Here is an 18,051-nt window from a genome sequence, read left to right on the forward strand (position 1 = left end):
ATGGCTCCATTTGGACTTGTTTAGCTTTTTGTTTCTGTTATTACCTCTCACAGTCTTACTGACCTCTAACTTTATTGCTCCTTTTGAAAGATGGGAAACTGCACTGTAACTAACAAGAGAAAGTGATGGTACTTCATTTCAGCTATGTATCATTTTAAATGAAACCAAATCCTGAAGCAGAGGTGTAACAGCAGCTGTATTCAAGCACTTCTGCCTTGACAACTGCATCAGAGTTAAGCAGACAAGCGTGGTGGCTGGCTTCTGTGCTTTTTTTTTTTTTTTTTTTTTTTTTTTTTAGGGCAATTTCATGTCCTAGATGTATAGTTTATTTAGAGGGGAAAAGAGGAAAATTTCTGCCTTATCTGCACAACTGAAAACATTTACATTTGAGTATGTCATGATTATGCCATCAATGCAAATTATAAGACCTGTGAGTTTGTCACACAGCTAGGCACCATGATTTAATGGTCTGAGCACATGACTGGAAGCTAAGAGGCCGTGCGTAGTTACTATTCATATATGGTGATTATGTACCTGTCAAAACTCACTTCCCTAAGTAGACTCCTGGATTAGTCTTTATTTATTTAAAGACTTTTAGACTAGTCTATATTTATTTAAACATGATAAAGCAATTCTGAAATTATACCCAGACAGCCACCTAAGCTCATTATTTCCTTATTAGTCTCTCTCCCTTGAAGAATCTCCTGTATTTGTTATCTTCTTCTGTTGCTCTTGTTTTAAATTAACATGTCATTTCTTTCAAGCAAGACTCCATCTTTATTTTCTAAAGCACAACATATGTCTACAGAACTATAAAAAAGGAAAGAGCTCACCATTGTGTCATCTGTTTAATATTGCACTGATGGATATAATCCATAAACATGACTACAGTAATATTGTACAGAGAAATGTGACTTCACATTCTTTGCTGTAGAGGAATCAGGAACCACTGTGCACACCTAAAATGAAATCAGCTTCTGTCCCTTTTGAAAACTTGCTACAAATAAATCTAGGGCATATTACTGTAAATCCTGAGAAATTCTATTTAACTCAACACAATCCAGAATGATAGTATAGTCGTTGTGATGTGAAGATCTCATATAATAAAATAGAATTGATAATCACTACGAAATCTGTGTCTCTATGATGTCATAATCAGCCCACCAATTTCTTCTCTTTCCCCTCCATGAAACACAACATCTGGTCAAGCCTTGTTTGTCTCAAAACTAAGAAAGACAACACTATAAACAAGCTGGAGACAACACGTAAGTAAACCCCCTTTTTTTTTTTTTTAAAGATAATAGGCTTGTTATCTAAATCTGTCTGAAGCCTAATAGTTCAATAAATGGCATGTAGCTAATATTGCCCTGTAAAGTACTTTAGACAGAATAAAGAAAATGAAACAGTCTTTTGAGATGAATGATATCATTGTTTTTAAGAGCATTTTAATGCCTGTCACAATCCAGAAGGCAGCAGACCAGAACTTGAACAGCAAACTTATCCTGAAAAAAGAATATTTAAAAATGTCAAACTCTAACCAAAAAAGTCTGTTTCCTAGATATAATCAGAGCTATAGTGGAGGGAAGGCATCTGGAAATTTCATTGTGCTAAGGAACACTACAAAGAATTCCTAAGCATTTCTTTATGAATCAAATCAAAGTGCGTAAAATGAAATAACATCAAAGCATCATGAACCATAGGGCCTCTTTTACGCTGACCAACTGTTATTTACAAGATCCATGCAATACTTATAACCCGTATGCCATCAGAGGCAGGTAGACAAGGTTGCCAACTTAAAAAAAATAATAAATAAATCACTCTTCAGAAATGACTTATTATTTTGGCTCAACAACCTCAGACACCCAAAGCCCAAACATTCTTAAGGAAGAGGCAGGGAAGAAGCTCATGAGTTCTGGAAGGACCAGCCTTCTAGAAATATCTTAAGTTGGTCACTCTAACTCATGATTATTTAAAAATCATGGTCCCAGTTAGATCTCAATTGTAATGTTATAAATTCAAAAAACTCACACCAACCTTAACAGAACTGATTAAGCAGTTACGCTATTACAATTTAGATCAGGACAGGATTTACAGGACTTTTTAGATCCTGTAGGCAGAAATTTGAAAATATATCTTTTTACATATAAATCCCTCAGTAGAGGAGGACATCATGAGAGAAAGGGAAATCTGGAGTACATGTCTTTAAATAGACAAATAAATAAATAAATAAATAAAGACTTCCCTTTTTCTTCCCTGGATTTATAATATTGCCAATAGGAAGATAGGATTATAAGCATTACCTCTTGCTGTGGTTTAACCCTGCATGCAGCTCAGTACAACATGACTGCTTGCTCTTTCTCCCGAGGTAGGATGAAGGAGAGAACTGGAAAGGTAAAAGTGTGAGAACTCATCAGTCGGGATACAGAAAATTTACCAGGTAAATCAAATGCTGCATGCAGAAGCAAGGCAAAATAAGAAATCCATTTTCTGCTTCCCATCAGCAGGCAGGTTTTCAGCCACTTGCAGGAAAGCAGGGCTCATCACACGTAACTGTTCCTTGGGAAGACAAACACCATCACTCTGAATGTCCCCATCCTTCCTGACCCCAGCTTTTACTGCTGAGCATGATGCCATATGGTATGGAATATCCATTTGGTTTTTATGTGTCAGTTCTCCTGGCTTTGTCCTCTCCCAGTTCCTGGTGCACCCTCAGCCTCCTCACTGGCAGGGCAGCATGGCGAGCAGAAGAATCCTTGGCTCTGTGTGAACACTGCTCTGCAATAACTAAAACATCAGCATGTTACCACCATTATTTTCATCAAAAATAAAAAACACAGCTTCATATGAGCCTCTATGAAGAAAATTAACTCTATCTCAGCCAAAATCTTGGCATCTGTGTATCTTAAATAATTTCTGTTTTGTTTGTCACAGTGTTGCACACAAATCAGCTTCTAAGAGGCATATATATCCACTGGATGTAGGAGAAAATACTACAAATGCATGTATGCAGAGTTACACAATACATTTGGTGCTGTGGGGTTTTTGAGAAAATATTTTGGTGAACAAAATGACTCAAACAAGTGGCCAGGCCATTCTTTTATAAATTAACATTTTCGGTAAAGATGTGCTTGCAGTTATACAGGCTCAATCTGGAAATCCCTTGTCAAATTCAGTTCTGGCTCCCAACAGGGTAGATGAAAATGTAGTTTAGCTGCTTGGGACTGGGCAATCCTACTTATTTATATGCTTTTGCTCCTGAGAGCACAGTGAGTTCTGCTCATGTTAGAAGTCGAGCTGCATTCCCGACCTCTTCTGCTTTTTGACAAGCCCTATCTCCTAAGCTATGACCAAGACTGACCTTGTCATTGACTGTCTTCTTCAACAGCATATTTTAGAGGCTATTAGGCCACATGCTATTTTGGAACTCAGTACGACGAAATGTGTCTAACATTTCTGGTAATGCTGGCAGCTAGAATAGCATTTGTAAGTCACTGCAGCACCAGACACTCTGCTTGTGCACGCAGAAAATGGCAGGGAAGTTTTTAATCACCAAAGCTCTTTAGCGCTGGCCCATCTATCAATTCGTTGTGAGTCAAAGGTAAGTCCAAATGTAAGGTAATATCAGAAAATCCTGGTAGTGAATCAGCAGTTATTGTATGTGGTTTCTTTATAACGTTTGTATGGAAAGTGAAATTGTAATTTTACTATTGTCAGTCTTTCTTTCCTTACCCACTAAAGGCTGCCCTCATCTTTGCTATAGAGAGCTATTGTATCAGAATTGGAAATGAGGTTTGTGTTTCGAAGTAAATAACAAGGGAAATGTTGAAAACACCCAATTTAAGACAATAATGACATGACCACAATACAATAGATGCAGTTGTAGGAGTGAGAGAATTTTGCTGATGAGAAAGAAAAATATCAGAGGAAAATACATAAATGGACTTAAACTTTATCAACCTGAACATTTTCTTAACAACATTTCCAAAAAAATACATTTTCTTGAACATTATGAAGTTGTTTCTCTCCTCCTCTCACTCTCTCCCCAGGGGCATTGAAATCAGGAGAGCTGTATTAATGTACGTCAGCAGATTTGGTCCTGAGGATGTGTAAGTGTAAAAATTGGGATGGATGGCTACAACAACTGCTGGAATTTGTATCTGTATTTGTTGTTCATGGCCTCAAAAATGAACTTATAATTCAGTGTTTCCCCATCCCATATATGATTATTTTTTGTCCATTATGAAAAAATAATATTACTGTAAATTCTAGTAAATAATTCAAATTATTCAAAGAAGTCCTTCACATTCAATTTTTCTCTTTGGTGTATAATAATGATACTTTTCACTAACAATCCCACATTGTTTTCCTTGCCTCATTTAGATCCCAGTGTTCATTCCTGAATGTTTACAGTGAATAAAAATTGGGTCTGGGGTTTGAAAATCTGTCTCAGAGAACAGTATGTCAACAAATTAGAAGCCTTTCCAGTTCAATTATAAAGCTCATTTATTCAATCTTTTCTTTCACAACAGGCAGGAAATAAGCATGTCTGCTTCTTCTTCTTCTTTTATTTATATTTATTTTTGTTTTTTAAATATGCATTTACCTTTTCTGTTTATGTGAATATCACAACATCCCTCCCACACAGCACTCACATAACATTTCTTTGTAGGGGATGAACAGAGGAAACATCACATGACAGACATCACTCTTCTTTGTTTAAATCTTAATTTGGAAAGTGTTCTGATGCTGTGATGATTGGCACAGAATGAATAGGAAAGGACAACAGAGTAATTCTACTTCTTCTGCCACCCTCTTACTCCCACAGAAATCCATAGGGTCTAAGTGAGGGCAAAATTTGTCCAACACTTCCCGAAACGAACTTTGATCTTCCTCCAAACAGATCTGATTGGAGTAAGATTGTGACCTTAATTCTTCATAGGACGTGATGTAGTGCTGTTTCTATTTTATAAACATTAAAGGTAAGTGACTTACCCAAAAAAGCAGAGATAACACTCCTAAAATCAAGATCAAGAGGTATGTTCCTTCCATTAAACCACATTTACAGTTTTACTTCAACTTCACTACTAATTTTCAGTAAATTTCAATTTGATTTGGAATTCCCAATTTCTTATATGTTGTATTTATGAAAAACAAAAAGAAAAAAAAAGAGATGGTTTAAAAGTATTGTGTAAGGCAAAATATAGTCCTCCAGTCATGCCTACAATACATCTTTTGCTACACTTTATCCACAATATCTGTAGGAGGAAAATAGTAGGTTAAATACCTTTTCATTTAAGATTGTTTTTCCAGCCTTATCCTCCCTCCTTATACAGAGAGAGAAAGGCCAATTGCTCTTTAACATGGTAAAACCCTTAATAGCTTTGTGCAGAGTTATAGGGCCTCTGCCGTTTACAATTAAAAAAAAAAAGAAAAAAAAAAAAGAAAAAAAAAGAAAAACAACTAACCAACAAAAAATACTTTTAAAAAAACCAAGGCACAGCATAGACTGCCTTGAGTAATATAATTCAAAAATGTTTTAAATCACCCATTTAGGTTTAGTGTTGATGTCAGGTTTGCCATTTGCATCTTGCTCTTCTTGGACAATGAAACTGAATTCATGAGAGTCCCTTCGGTTTTGCTGATAGTTATGTTTCTAGGGTATTTGCTGCAAAGTATTTAACATTTAAAAGCTTATTCCCGCAAGATACCAAGTCCCTCCTCCAGGGCACTGAACTCCTTAAACTCTTGCAGCATTTTGGGGGAGTAAGGAGAGAACCTGGGAAATAAACATGGTTCACTGTCTTGGTTATTAAAGGCGACTTCTTCAAGCATTATATAGGGAAAATTGTATTTAATATAGTCCTTGATGTGTTTCTAGGGGTCATTCATGTTAGTAAATCTATCAGGCTTTAACATCGTGAATTAGTGAAAAAGTGAGGTGGGAGAAACATATCCTCCCTATTAAAGCTTTGTCCCTAAAAGAGCCCCAGTACCTTCAGAAACCCAGCCAAAAAGCAGACTGAGAAAAATGAGTGAAAGCAGCAGGAATTTAAAAAGCAAATGCTACATCAAAGGGACAGGAAGGAACTGCAATAACACTGCTGTGATTGCAACTGGGCACAGTCCCAGGAGCTTGGGGAACAAGCACCTCCAATAAACAGAGCTGTTTCTGTACCAAGTGCTTATGAAGGCTTGGTGAAACACAGAAATGCGCTCTGTAAAAGGTGAGCATGCTGGTATTTCATCTTCACAGGCATTTCACTCCTCAGTCATCAGCAAATATAAAGACCAATAAGGGCACATCCTGCTGACAGTATGTGAGGTCTCTGCAAACCTCAGTAAAAGGGTGCCCCCATGAAAACAGAGATAACCAGGCAATGGCATTCAGATGTGCCAGCAGGCCCCGTGTTAGAGCTCAAGGGTTAGAAACAGATTAGGAAAAAGAAAAAAAAAAAGCATCAGGCCTTTCTGCACTTTGTTTTATCTCATCACAAATCCAAGAATAGTCACAATGACTGTACAACACCAAGACAAGTTACTATTTGACTATTCATTCTCTGCTGAGTACCCCAGGAAAAGGAGAGTATTTAATTCTGAGAGTCACCAGCCTTGCACCCTGATGACCACAATGAAAATAACTGCTGTAAGCCTGGCACGTCATTTTGTCTCTGTATGTATTCTCCAGTCTCAATCTGAGAAACACAAACAAGAGGAAACACCTGATTTCCTTCTTTACCAAACAGGTATGTGCCTTGGGATGTGGACTGCTCCTGAAAGACCAGAAAGGAATGTCTGGTGTCTCCTTAGGTGCCAGTTTGTATGGCTGCCCATCAAGATTTATGGGCAAGCCCCCTTTGGATTTATGATGTGTCCACTGAAGCCCTGATTCTGCAAACAGTTATGCACGTGCTTTATTTTATTCAAGTAGGCTGATTCATGTGTCTGACTTTACATATGAGTGGACCATCTGTGTCTGTAAAGACTAAAGTGTGCAAGAGAGAAAGAAAACATGAGATTATTAAGTAAAACCAAAACAATTCAAAAGCTAATGCCAAAAATACTACAAAAAAAAAACAAAAAAAAAAAAAAAAACCCCACCCACAAACACACACACACACACACAAAAACCAAAACCAAACCAAAACAAAAAACCACAATCCTCACAGAATAATAATAATAATTAAACAAAACCAAAGCAAAACACAAAATACTCGCCAACATAAAAGGAAGCTTCAAACGCTTTGGAAGGTACTGAAGTACCATGGGTCCATGTCTTTAATAAGTCCTTGTCTTTAATTTTCATAAGAGCCACAAAAGAGCCCCGAATTGATAACTGACCACTGTGTGGTAGGAACAGAGTTGCTGATACATAGTGCCAAATGGGATCTAATGTGGCATCCCTGCTTAGCACAGTATACCTTGCAGAGAGGAAAAGACAAAAATAAAATTAGTGCTGATTTTAAGCTTCATATCCTTAAGTTTCCCATCTGTGAAGGGAACAGCAGAACTTCCCTGCCTCACCAGAGGGGTTGGTGCTAGCTTGTGAGAATGTCTACATTGAGGTCTTAAGCACCACAGCAGTGGAAGCAATTTATAAGTACTTAATGGGCTGGAAAGTGACCGAAAGCACAGTGACAGCTTCAGGTATTCCTTATGTGGGTTCATATTTTAATGCCTCTTCATCTATTTTATGATTGATTTCTAAAATACAGAAAATAAAAGTCTTTCATGACATCTTTCTAAATAGCCAGCAGATTAAACTGACAAGGAACAAAAAGTGAGTTTTCCCACAGGAGCTCATTGAGTCAGTCTGTTTCCAGAAGCCTTGTTAGCCAAAGACATAAAGGAGTAATACACTACAACACAAGACTACTGACCAGCCAAAAAGCAACATTCTCTTCTTTGATCTATACTCTAGATCTTTTATGTGCTATTTGGATATTGATCTACAGCACACCCTGCACTTTTTTTTTTTTTTTTTTTTGTAGAATAAGCAATGTACTGTGATTTGTGTTGTTGATCAAAGGGATGCCTTGATTGGGATGATTAAAGTAGGAAAGCAGACCCATGTGTTTCTCTTTTACACAAATGCACACAAGGGACAGAAATTAATCAAAACAATGTTAGGAGCTGAGGAAGCCTTGTACTGCATACTCCTTTTACTAAGCAGGACTGATTGAGAAAAGGTTCAGGAATGAGAATATGCCTTAGGCCATTCAATACTCTTATCAGGTGCAGAAAAAGACTCACTGCATTGATCATGACAAAGGCAAAAAGACTTTGCTGGTAGTTCCAGGTAGGAATCTTATTGTGAATTCCTGCAATGAAGAGGATTTTAATCATTCACACTACCTTTCAGGAAGCTAGAATTTGAAACAAAAGAAAACTTGAGCTTTATGAATATCCTAATGCATTTCTTCTATAATTCTTGGGAGGTTTTTTTTTTTTTTTTTTTTTTTTTTTTTTTTAAATCTTCAGATGGTTGCCTGGCTTTTGTTGTATGACCGCTTCTTTAGAGATTCAGTATCAAGACAGAATAAATGTTCTGCAAATTCCCACATGTTGGGGAACCCCTTGACAACATTAATCTCTACTGTGCTTCACTTAGCAATGACTGAATTTTGCAGGAGCTGAAAGTAATTATCCCCACCTTCCCATCACTAAACTTGCTTCTCAAAATGCAAGATCTATTGAAAGAACTGTACATTGGTATCTCACATCCTAGTTCCTTAGAAGCATTTTTTTCAGACCTATTTTACCCTTTTCTCTAAAGAAGAATTTGAAGGTAATTCACTTCAGTTGCAGGCACAAGGATCACAGTGAAAGCCACTAGTACCCAGATTGCTGTCTATGGTTAGGGAGTGCAAAAGAGACATTCTGGGCTTTCCTAATGTGTGATTCCCCAAAGATGTGGAGCCTGAGAGAAGCTAGTTCAATTTATGGAAGGTCTCTGGAAATCAGCTATTGTATCAGGGGCAGAAAGAGTGAAAGAAACACTGTTGCTCAGAGCAGCTAACACTAATTACACAAATTGATTAAAAATTGAGCATATTGAGCCTTTTTAGCCACAGTAGTATTAGAGAGATCATGACACATTTAATTTGGCATGTACTGAGAAAGTTCAGGTGTCCCCCACCTTTTCCCCTGATTTACTTTTCTTCCCAACATAGAGAAAAAAGGACTTCCCCATGGGTGGACACGTAGGCTGTGTTATGTGTAATTTTCAAGATATTCTGCAGTAGCTCCTGTCCCTAGTGTGTACTCACATTTTCTTCACATGAAAACAAAGGTGTGTGAGTATGGGTGAGACTTGATGACACCCAGATCTTGCTCCAGTATCTGGTGAAACCAAGAAATCTGGATCTGGGATGTGGGAGACAGTTCTGGATGCAGTAAGATGAATGGGGTCTTACAGATCTAGAAAATCATGATAGCTGGGTTGTAGCTTAGGATCCCAAAGACATGCAAATGAAAGGCAAAGTCATACCTACTGATATGCTTTGATCTTTTGCACATTTCTATCCCTTTTGAACCTAAGATCTTCAAAATCCCAAAGTAACTATGGAAGAGTCTCACAGATCCTATAAATTAACTGGAAAAATTAACAAATATTAGAACATGTTACAAACTCAACATTTTTGCATGCATAAAATATTTAATTGTACAAAACATTTTGCAAGCCTTTTTCTTTTTTTTTTTAAAAGAAGAAACAAAACCAAGCTGTTCACATATGTATACATATTATTTTTAAGAAAAAAAAAAGCACAGAAAAATAAATGTGTTTTTTCATCTGGATTAAAACCATTCAATTGCTTCTAACAATGTACTATTGGACTAATTTTCCTCTACGTGAGTGTAGATTAGAAATGATTAGTACGTTAGAAAAATATCAAAAATAACATTTTAATCTCGACTTTCTAGAGACAACTACACACTGCTTAGATTGTAAATTGAATAATGAAATATCTTATGGTCTCAGTTTTATGTCAACAAGGTTGGTGTTTAAAATTAGTAAAAGTATATACCAGTAGAGACACTTACGAAGTCACAAAAGTAAAAAAAGTAAAAAAAAAGTAAAAAAAGTAAAAAAGTAAAAAAAAAAAGTAAAAAAGTAAAAGCTGCCTCAGAATAAACAAGTCATCATTTGTAGGTTCTGCAAAACCTTGACAAAATAGATTTTTATGGGAAGATACCATGAGCAAATTTAACTGACACTGAAAAATAGTATTTATTCATTTATTTATTTCATGAAGTGTATTAACCAACAGAATTTTTTCCTGTCATTTTTATACCTTGTGAACATGTTGAAAAATTTTCCTAAATCTTATGGGATATTTTTTCACAAAATATGAATCTTTATTAGCAATTTTTCTGAAGAGAATGAAATTTCAGAAAAAATCAGAACCTCTTAAAATGGAAACAAAACAAGATGGAGAGTGTGCACAAAGGAAATGCTTAGTAATTGTATAAATTAAAATTTAAGAAGTGCCTTGAAATAACAAAACATTCTGAAAGATTAATACTGCTTGCAGTCTATTGATAGTATCTATACATTATACGTGTTACCATCTTAATGGCAACAAGCATTTAGAATGGACAGAAAAATCTACAGCTAGAACTAAACCCTTTCTTCCAGACATTTCTACTATTTATTATTTGTTATATTTATTATACAGGTTTTCTTTGACTGACCAATGGATCCTCCTTTCAGGTTAATACACTGTGATTACAGTTTTCTTCTCCATCCCCATCATTTAATGGAACGGTCTTTTAGGAAATTTTGCACAGAAAATATTCCCCAGCATGAGGCACTTGCTTTTAAAATCAGATGGCTTGCAAAGCTCACTCATCCAAGCACGCTAATTGGTTGAATGCTTTTGAGTGCTTTATCACATTATTTCCAAAGGCTGCCCTAAATGCTAGGAAGCGAGCCATGGTTCCGGTGATTAGTGCCAGAAAGCTGAATGTTAATTATTGCTGGGCTACATTAGTATAGCAACTGATTATCTGTAACAAATTTCAGAAATAAACTATTGAAAGAACTAATTAAATTCTATTTTTTTATAATATGAATTTCTGATCAGTTCAGTGCAAAGGTTGATCACACTTTCTTTGTAGCTATTCAGAATAGCATAGAAAAATATCAATTTACTGTTAAGATTTTATAAATGCAGTAGAAAAAAATGTGGCAATGGCATTACTTAAAATAGAGAAAATAAATATTTTTTTATCTGCAACAGGAATTTTTAGTTATCAAACATTAATACTGATCCTGTGAAAGCATAAGTTTCAGAATAAATTTACTTTTTACTTGCTGAAAGATTAAGCTTTTCTGCAGGTTGACTCATTCTGGCACAAGCAATCTAAATATATTTGCAAATTTCTTCCCTTTAAATTGAATTTCTTTCCCTTTAAATTGAATTTTACCAGTTTACCAAGTTATTATTGCAAATTAATATATGTCACCAGATATATTTGTCTAAGAATATATGTTTAATTTGAATGTGTGTATGCTCTTCTACTTAAAAAAAAAAAAAAAAAAAAAGTGGTACAGATTATCTGGATTTCCTTTTATTTTAACACTGAGAAGACTGAATGCTGTACTTAAATCTTCTGCACTGATAGCTTTTTCTGCTTCATCATAGAGTCGGGTTTCATATTGGGTATTAAAATTCAAGATTTTATTAATTTAGATTCCCAGTTTGCAATTTCATTTTGAAGTGATTTTTTAAGATGATTTGTGCACGATGGTGCAACAAAAGGCCAAATCCTAAAGCCTCTATTCTGGTGACAGACTTGTTCCACTCCTGCATATTCCCACTGAACTCATTGAACATTCACTGTTTTAAGACCAAAAAATCCACCCCCCCCCCACAAAAAAAAATTTTTTTTTGAATTTATACAATACATTTTTAAAACTTATTTATTGTATGCTACTAAATAAATAAATGAATAATGTTGTGTGACAGAGTTTGTATATCTCTGACCATAGTTTTCACATCAAAAACTCAGCAAGTTGACTTGCTGAGGTCAAGACACCAGCAATAAAACAAGTACAACAAAAAAGTTACAGTAAACCCCATCCATGTTACTAACTTCACCCTTTCATACTAGCATGCCCTTTGAACAGGGAGAGAAGGTAGACCCAACAGCATGCATTGAGACTTAGTGTACTCATCCAGTGCTTTAGGCACCTAAGTGGAAAGCAGCTTTCAGAACCAGGATCCTGTCACAGATCAACTACCAGCAGCCCTTTCTAATCTGAAAAAGGCAGGTGTCTTTTCTGATCTCAGTTGCAGCAGTATTAAAGGTAAACAAGTACCAGAAAGAAACAGTTCATGAGTAAACGTTGACTTTAGTTATTTAATGCATGCACAAAATAACAATACAAAAACAAAGAGCAAAGAATAAAGACCTTGAAGCAAAGATTAATGCATTTATAAAATATTATAGTGTCACAGACTGGCCTGCTCAAGTCTACACTAGCTTTTATCTTCACAGCAATGCAATTTGCAGCATGAATTACAACAGTATTCTCTGAACCATTAAATATATAGTACTTCTTGCAAAAGCTGCATCTTCACAGGTGTCTCCCAGAAGCCATGGGAGAATGGCCTAACTCTCCAGACCACAAATGCAATTCTTGCGTATTTGTCAGCCACTTCTGACCAAAGTGCGTGATTTGAAATGAGAAAGGAAATGAGGAAGAAGAGAAACGTGATGAATCTATTGGCTGTAATGAAGTCTCTTCAGATGATTATCTCCAAACTGAGAGCTTGAGGATTCCCATTTGAGGTTGTTACCTCTGGGCATTTTGAAAATGAACTACACATTGCAGCTAGGTTGCAATACCAACTGTAGTCCAACAAGAGAGATGTATTTGGTACTATTTTACCTATGAAGTCATTACAAACATAGTAATCTCAGAGCAAAATTTCAAAATCTTGTTTTGTTTTCGCTAATTACAGTTATGGCTCTGTGATGTCTAAGCATCTGGGATTGTTGTCTAATTCATTAAATGATGAGGCAGAGCACTTTCAGTTAAAAAAAAAAATAATAAAAAAATCATAAAATATTCGTCCACTGAAAATGATATATCCTTAGTGATACTGGTTTTGGCAACATTTTTGAGGGAATAGTTCTTTGCAATTCACCATACAGTCTCTATTCTTTTGTGAGGGGAAAGAAGAAAAGTTGCAAGAAAAAAGGGAGCATTCTGATCATAAATGGAATTATCACTGAGATTCCTTTTCTATAAATCTTCTGAACACTTCCATGCTGATGCACAATGTGCAGAACTTCTGAAGTCTCAAAAATGTTGCAATTAAGGGATCTGTCAGTCTCAGGCCACCATTCATCGTACTGTGTCTAAATAGTTTGACTGGACTGAAAAGCTTCCCTATAAATTCTGACTCCTAAAACCTGTATGGAAGATGATGGAATCAAGGACAGAAGTACTGCTAGGTTTCCTGGGCATGGTGAGTTTCTGTAGTGAAAATATTTGTAGCCTTATATGATTTTTTACTTTCTCTGTTCTCTGGACGATTACTTTATTAGACAGTCCTCTGATGAAGGGCTATGAGTGAAACGGATTCATAATGTAACAGCTTTAAACCATAAGACTATTGCCAATTACCAATGAAACTGTTTCTCTTTCAGAAATCCTATTCTCTCTTGGAAAAGTGTTTCTAGTAACTCTAGGATTCCAATCCACAGTGACAGCACTCTTCTGTTTATTCCTTTTCTATATTTTTCTATACACCGAATAATATGTCTTTAAATGCTGGATCTAATGAGGGCATCAATGGCAAGGTCTCTGTTTTGGTCTTCTGGCACTTTTTTTCTGCAATGCTGTCAAGTATACTGAAACTGGAAATCTAATGAATAAGTACTTCAGAGTCTGGCCTTTGCTCAAATATTCTTGAGTCTGTAGTGCCATGCATGGAGAAGAATGTGAAGATGAACTCAGTTTGAGAGGGCTGGCATTCTCCTAATGCAGAGTGGAAAGAAGTGGGTGGTGGTGTGCTGGTGATTAAATGAAGAACCTTCAACCCACTCATACTCACATATCCAATTCTGCACCTCATGCAGTTCACTGGATTCACAGTGCTGAGGAACAGAATTTAAGATCATGATTCGCGTATGCTTGGTGGTGCCTAAGTGATTAGGATAGCTAAGTCATATTTTCAACAGTAAGGTATGGTAATTCGTTTATGAACTAGTCATAATTACCTCATTACATCCAAGTTAGAGACTTATATTCCTTTGAGGTTTAGAGTGTAAAGAACATGTGAAAATAAAATGTAGCCTTCTAAACTGGTGTGACCTACAATGATAAGAACAATTTCTGAATATATTTAAAATAAAGGTATATATAAGTTAGTGATTGTCCTGTATAACTTCAGAATAACGATGACTATTGTGCAAGTGAATGGTTTATCAAAGCAGTTTATGTCAATTCATGCTGCCAAACGAGTCATTCAACAGATTAGACTGAAGACTCACCTACTGTACTTTGTAGGTCTAAATGGGGCAGCCATTAGTGTTTTCACTGTGAAGTATTGTGCAAGCACAAGGTTTAGTGATGGGACTCAGTAGGTCAGTTCTATGATTGGAATTGAAGATCTTGAAGGTCTTTTCCAACCTAGATGATCTTATGATTCTGTGACTCTGCATATGAAGACTGAATTTATAGTACTAATTTATTTGAGGGATATAAATCAAAAGATTATTTTTTGTTGTTGTTGTTGTCTTTGGTTCCATTCTTCTGTAACACAGTGTACTTTCTAGGGTTATAGATCCTAACCAATACTAGTTTAGACGCTGTGAAAATCTTGTTTAGAGTTTAATATATACCTAGTTGAGGAAGCCACAGTATAGTTTTTCACTCCATAAGATAAAACTCAATGTATATCCCATAATTAATACAGTTTTAATGAGAAGAAATATCTTTTATGGAGAAATTATCTTGATTTTAACATTTTCAATGATGGAAAAAAAAAAAAAAGACTACAACTATTGAGACATTTTTTGATTCATTTTTTTCTTTCCCCCTTCACATTTCTGAATTTCTCATAGTTCTCCTTCACCCCGTCACCAAGCTTTGTTATACCTTGTTCTGCTGTTGCATATGTTCATTGCCAGATTTATAAGCCATTATTATCAAATATCTATAGGTATTTTTACTCTCTGATAATATTACATGCCCTAATTGCATCTCTTCCTAAGGCTTGATGGAACTGTTTATTTTCTGGTCTTTTAATTTTCCTTGTAGATCTATAATTCTTCACCAATGTAGCAACATTTCTTCCTTGCCCCGTCACTGCCAGAAAGTGAGTACAGCATCTGTATTGCAGTCACATCACTTTCAAATACAGAGATAGAATAACCTTTATAGTTGTATCTCTTTTTCTTCAAAATTCACCCAAAAAATCTCTTTAACATACTAAGAGACTTATGTACAGAAAATGCAATTGAAATAGTTTCAGAAAAAAAAAAAATCTTTAAAGTATAACTTCAGAAAATGCCATTGACTTTGAAATAAGAAAATCCACAGATGGAGGAGAAAGTTTAGCAAGGACAAGGCATCTTTTGTCAATGTAATGCCAGAAACCAGACAGACATCTGGTCTGATCTTGACTAATCCTCCAGGGTGCCATGTTGGCCCAGGGAGCCCATCCTATCCAGTAGGACCAAGGAGGGTGTCTGGGCTTTCCAACGTATAAGAAGGGAGAGGACGCAGGTCAGAGTTCTCACACATGTTGGTGTGGGAGATAGTTTTTTTTGTTTTCTCCACTATTACTTTAACATAACGCTTGACTGAACTTTTTATTATTTATTTTCCAGGATGAGTCCAATCTAACCATCTCCTTTCTGTACTCCTTTTCTCATTATTTATGCTAATAACAGCTAAGCTTTCATGTGTTTCTCACAGCTGTGCTCACAGTCAGCATAAACTCATAGTTCCCAATTACTCTAACACAGCATGTTAGCCCTGTTGGTGACAGTGCTGTTATGAAAGCTCATCTTTATTTGATTATCCTCCATAAACCCCAAATAATTTCTTAGAACTGCCATGTCTGCAAGTATGGATTAGTTGCTTTATTCTCCAATAGATGAATTCTCATTTGGCTACATTAAATGCATATTTTTAGCCGGCTTGCAGCTTTCCCAGGCTTTGTAGCTCACTCTTAGTTGGTGATTCACTACACCATTGATTTCACTTGTGCAGTTTATTAGTAGTATATGTATTTTCTACCAGTTAACAGATAAGTCTTAATTTCATCAAGACCAAGTTCTATCCCCTGAAGAAGAAGAAAACAAAAACTTTCTAAAGGTGATTATCTATTGACACACCTCAAAATAAAACTGTAACTCCATCAATATTAATGAATTAAATGTATTCAGTGTTTATTTTGTAGTCTAATTTACTTGAATAAAATGTCTCCTAAAAGCTGAAATATATTACATTGCCATCTACTGGTATAATAAAAACTTGTATTTTTCCTTTATTTATTTATTTATTTATTTTTGATGAACCCCATTGATTAAACTGCTGACCTTTATTTTTGACTAACAGAATCCAGCTTGAACCATTCAATTGTTTTTCTTGGGAATAAAATCAGACTGACTGAACTATCACTAAGAAGATCATTTCTATTTACACTTTCTAAGTTTTGTCACGGCATTGTTTTTCTTCCAAATCTTTGGGAAAGTCTTCAGAATTTCAGGTTGTTACTCTTGAAAATTAAGAACTATTGTGTTTTTTTTTTTTTTTCCTCATGTGACTCATAAGAAATTCTGGTAATAAGTTTATTTTATAATTCTGAAAAGCTCGTTGTTAAGAGAGTCATTCCTTTCCATTGTGGGGAGGGGGGGGGGTTGGGCAAGGGGGAAGGAAGATCTAAAGAAATGCACAAAACCAATAAAAATATCAAGTTGCTTTCTAAAACTAATTCTTGCAAGAAGAGAGGGTAATGCTACTAGAATCAAGAAAATGATAACATAACTTAAAACTTTTAGTCACAGAAATGTGTGGAAATTATGTAAAAAGGAGACATCAGATTTTATGAGGGAAATAAAATCAAAACTAAGACATAGAGTCAAGTATTTAACAAAACACATGCAGAATTTAACAGTAAACTGTGAAGCAAAAGATATTCATGGGCATTAACAAATGCCACAAAAAAAAAAAAAAAGAAAGAGAGACTGCCCAGTTCATCTTCATATATGACCAAAATATTTAAGGCTAAAGCTACAATTTCTTAGCCAAAGTTGAGGCAAATACAATCAGATGTACATCACATTTTTAGCAACACTGAAAATAGTGACCCAGTTAAATAATATATCTTAGAAATCATGTCCTGGTCATTTCTGAATATGTTTTAGTAAAAGAATATGTCAATTAAAACTATTTCATGCAGTGGTTATCATCTGTAATGTTCCAAAGATCTCAGCAGGTCAATTAACTATAAGCACAATGAAGATGCTCTTTAAATACAGCATGGCTTATGCTATAATTGGTGAACCAAGACTGCTAACAGCTCGTTACTCAGTCTCGTTTTGTTACTCCTAAACATTGGAAAAGTTTTTGCAGAAACACCTCTTAGATGCTAGACCCGAATAAGCCTAGCTTAATTCATTAAATACATGGCACTTATTAAGCTACTGAATCAGTATTTACAACTACTAGAACTTGCAAATACATGGAAAACTTGTAGAGACTTACAAGTTACTTCTGTATAACTGTCATTTGCATAAACATATACACAAAACATCAAAGCTCTCCTGGTAATTAGCAATGAAATCTGCTTAAGAATCATGAGTAACATAGTAGTCTGATTTCTTTTGAAGCAGCAATAGTCACAGGAATTTTTAACTCTTGGGGTAGAAGACAGAAAAGAATAAGAAAATCACATCTAGTCAACTAATAAAAATACTTAGTGATTCAAGCTAAACACTTGAGACTTATAGTCTGCCCAAATCCTTCTGCTTAAGAAAATTCACTTATTATACAGGTTCACAAAGTTATTATTAAAGTACCAGAATAGG

General features: G+C 35.4%; 1 long non-coding RNA gene across 1 annotated transcript in view; it reads left to right on the forward strand.

Annotated features, from left to right (window-relative positions):
* Window positions 1-1,161: 1,161 nt before the first annotated feature.
* The window catches only part of LOC106034238 (uncharacterized), a 30,339-nt gene continuing 13,449 nt past the window's right edge, over window positions 1,162-18,051 (forward strand). The window contains exons 1-3 of the long non-coding RNA XR_001205881.3: window positions 1,162-1,265; window positions 2,370-2,437; window positions 4,047-4,106. This is a non-coding gene — a long non-coding RNA (uncharacterized lncRNA). The remainder of the gene's footprint in view (window positions 1,266-2,369; window positions 2,438-4,046; window positions 4,107-18,051) is intronic.

This window comes from Anser cygnoides, chromosome 3 (assembly GCF_040182565.1).
Source record: "Anser cygnoides isolate HZ-2024a breed goose chromosome 3, Taihu_goose_T2T_genome, whole genome shotgun sequence".
Lineage (NCBI taxonomy): Eukaryota > Metazoa > Chordata > Aves > Anseriformes > Anatidae > Anser > Anser cygnoides.